General features: G+C 51.0%; 1 pseudogene; it reads right to left on the bottom strand.

Moving 5' to 3' along the window:
* Positions 1 to 1,210: 1,210 nt before the first annotated feature.
* Positions 1,211 to 3,145, bottom strand: LOC123459456 (annotated as a pseudogene).
* Positions 3,146 to 3,365: the final 220 nt, after the last annotated feature.

A 3,365-nucleotide genomic window follows, 5' to 3' on the forward strand; every position in this document is an offset into this window, starting at 1 on the left:
ATCATAGTCTATGGAATATATATGTATGTATTTGACATAAGACACTAAAAACATAAAGATAACATTAAATAATTACACTACATTGTAGTGCTGAGAAGGAAAACTGAGAGACTTAACATTCTCATGTCTATAAAAATCTAGGTTTACAAATGCAAGTCAAATAAAAAGCTATTCAAGTTGTAACCAAGTTACTTGGGGTTAAATATCATTAAATAAAGAGAAGATAACAGGCAAGATCACTTAGGCATAGATGCCAAATATAACACCCAATTGAACATCTGTGGGCTGGGAAGCAAACCAAACTAGATCCTTTCCTCATACATGGCAAAAAAAAAAAAAAAAAAAAAAAAAAAATCGAAAATATTTTCTAAGTTCCCAAAAGGCAAAGATGCAAATGCCATGTACTGCAGTGTACTCTTGGTCTCAGTGCACCCTGACAAGACATGGTTGATACTCCAAAAACAAGCCCACATCCTCTGAGAACTGCCACAGTCCAGATGTTGGAGATTATGGAATCTTGAATGCCATGAAATTTATACCAGGAGATTAAAGGGAAGAATTAATTTGCTGGGCGTGGTGGTGCATGCCTTTAATCCCAGCACTTGGGAGGCAGAGGTAGGAGGATCACAGTGAGTTCAAGGCTGCCCTGAGACTACAGAGTGAGTTTCAGGTCAGCCTGGACCACAGTGAAACCCTATCTTGAAAAACCAAAAAAAAAATAAAAAATTAATTAATTTATGGTTTTCTCTACCCGCCTGCAGTATGCACCAGGGGTTTCTTGTCTACAGAAAATGTGATCCACAGTAATTACAATGCTGAAAATAAAATAACTTGCAGCACGTGACCACAGTAGTTTAAGGGGGGACTTGTCATGCTTCGGTTTGCACGTCTGGTTCCATCATCTTTGCCAAATGATTGATAATACAAATACATTACAGTGAACTCCTTTCATATCAGTTTATTTGCCAGGAAATAGAACACTTGTCTCCTGTCTCTCTCCTCCATGAGCATTCTAGACTGAGCTCAAATTTCCAGCCTAGAGAGGACAGGGAACCAGATCTTGTCTTTGTTTAGTTGTTAGTCCCTTGGCCATCTTACACAGGACGAGTACACATCCTTTGTTTTAAAAGCATGCCCACAAGACAGAAAGCCTGGAGCTTATTCCAAAAGCAGACAGGCATGCGACACCTCAAACATCAAATCACAGGAATTAAATTCTAAATTTTAAACTCCTTTTTATTGAAATATGTTGGTTTAGTATATTTACATCACACTTTATGCACATATATACATAGAAGGCAAATTCTGTCAAATAAAAGTTTTTCTTAATTAAAAAAAGTGAAAAGAAAAACAAAGTAAAGTGCATGGAGCCTATTTTTTTTTCTTCTGGTGAACATCATCATTGTCAAAATTTTGGTCAACTGGGCGGGGCAGGAAGAAATTTGACTCAGTGCATACAGCTAGTCCTGAATTCACAGCCTTCAGGCCACAGTGACAAGAGTTCAGGAATGAGTCAGAGTCCACCGGGCTCCCCAGGGCATGGAGGGCTTGTTCGCTTTGTTTGCCGGTTTCTGGGCTCAACAGTGATCTCCCCATAGCTGCGCTGGAACAAAGGAAGAACACAGGAAGGGGGCTCCACCAGCCAATGTCACAGCCAGGCTCCAGGGCCAAAAGCACAGCATTTGGTAGGAAATTGCAGAATTAGCTCAAGGGTTCAAACGGAAGTTTTCCTTTTTGGGAAAGGGAAGGGAGGCGAGGATGGGCAGCATCTCCCACAGAGACAGCCGCTCTGGGGCTAAACCCCAGCAGCCACATCCTTCCATCCAGTCTCATCCTGGGCACAGGAAAGAGTCATTTTACAAACTGGGTGGAGGAAATGGTACACTTCTACTCTAGGTGAGTTTGACCTTCCTGAACTTGTGAAGGAAAGAAACAGCGCGGGTTTAAAAGAGGCAGGTGGGCGAAGCACAAGGGTTTTTGTTTTTGTTTTTCACACGTTCGCGCTTCACTGGCTGGGCGATGGCCGGCTGGTCCTGGTTGGTTGGCAGAGGCCACAGCCCTTCCCCCCAGCATCCCAATCTCGGGTCTCCCTTTCTTCCTCTGGCGCCGTTAATTCCTGGCCGGAGTCAGTACTTGGCCTTGCCCTGCAAGTTGTGCTCGGGGAGGAAGCCAAGGCGGCGCTGGGCGTGGGGGTGGGCGAGCGGCCAGCTCGGGGAAGCGGGGCTCGTGGCGCCGGTAGAGGCGCAGCAGCCTGGCCGTCGCGTCCTGCACGCGGTGCAGCTCCAGGACCCTCCTCGCTGTCCGCTGGCGGAACACGCACACCAACTGCAACAGCAGGTCCTTATTCTTGTTCCACATACCCGCTACCAGCTAGCCGTGCACCAAGCCGGTCTCGCCGTCCAGAAACACCGGCGCCCCGCCCAGTCCTCGGTGCACATTGCTGGTGGCGCGCTGCAGGACGCACGGCCCCGTTGCAAGCTGGAGAGGTTGCGACTAGCCGGTGGAAGGTGGCCGTGGGGTAGTAGATCAGGTCGGTCCACTGCACCAGATCCACCAGCTCCGCCTGGCTAAAGTTGGCCAGCACGCCGCGGGCGCCGCAGACGGCCCTCCGAGCGCCAGAGCTCGGGCACCAGGACGTCCTTGAGGTTGGGCAGCCAGCGCGTCCAGCTCACCAGCAGCCCTCGGTCCCGTGCACGGCGCGCAGCTCCTCCTGCACCTGCACCCACTGCGTGCCCCGGGTCTCCACCCGGGCCCGTGCCAGGGGCCACACGCGGCGCTGGAGGCCCAGTAGGCGTGCCAGGTAGTAGGACAGGGCCTCGCCCTGGATCTTCTGGGGTCGATGCAGGCTCGGGTGCCGTCGGCAAGCGAGGCAGGCGGTTGTGGCTGTGCCCACAGCCTCCACGCTCCAGGGCCACCACCGGGCGCCCCGCGCCGTCTCCAACCCTCTGAAAAGCCTCGGGCCACGTCTTCAGAAGATGCCCCCGTGCACCGCGGAACTCTCAGCCGCCGGCCAGGGCGGATTGTCCGCGCTGGCCGCCAGGGTGAGCAACGCCCGAAAAGTTTTCAGGGAGGCGCCATGGGCGTCAGATGCCAGGGGCGGGGTCAGAGGGAAGCGCGGCGCGGGCGACGGGCCGGACGCCCGGGGAGCCAGTCAGCCTTGGAGTTTTTATCTGCTGGGCACCAGTCTAAATTGTTTTCAATATGTTGACTTATTTAATCCTTATGGAATTATGGAATCCTCGGAAGTAGGTGCCATTATCATCATTTTAGAGAGGAGGAGATTGAAGTATAGAGGTTAAGTAACTTGCTCAAGGAAGCACGTGTACAAAGGGCCAAGCTGAGATGCCAGTCCCAGCAAGACCCGC

Source organism: Jaculus jaculus, chromosome 3, assembly GCF_020740685.1.
Source record: "Jaculus jaculus isolate mJacJac1 chromosome 3, mJacJac1.mat.Y.cur, whole genome shotgun sequence".
Taxonomy (NCBI): domain Eukaryota; kingdom Metazoa; phylum Chordata; class Mammalia; order Rodentia; family Dipodidae; genus Jaculus; species Jaculus jaculus.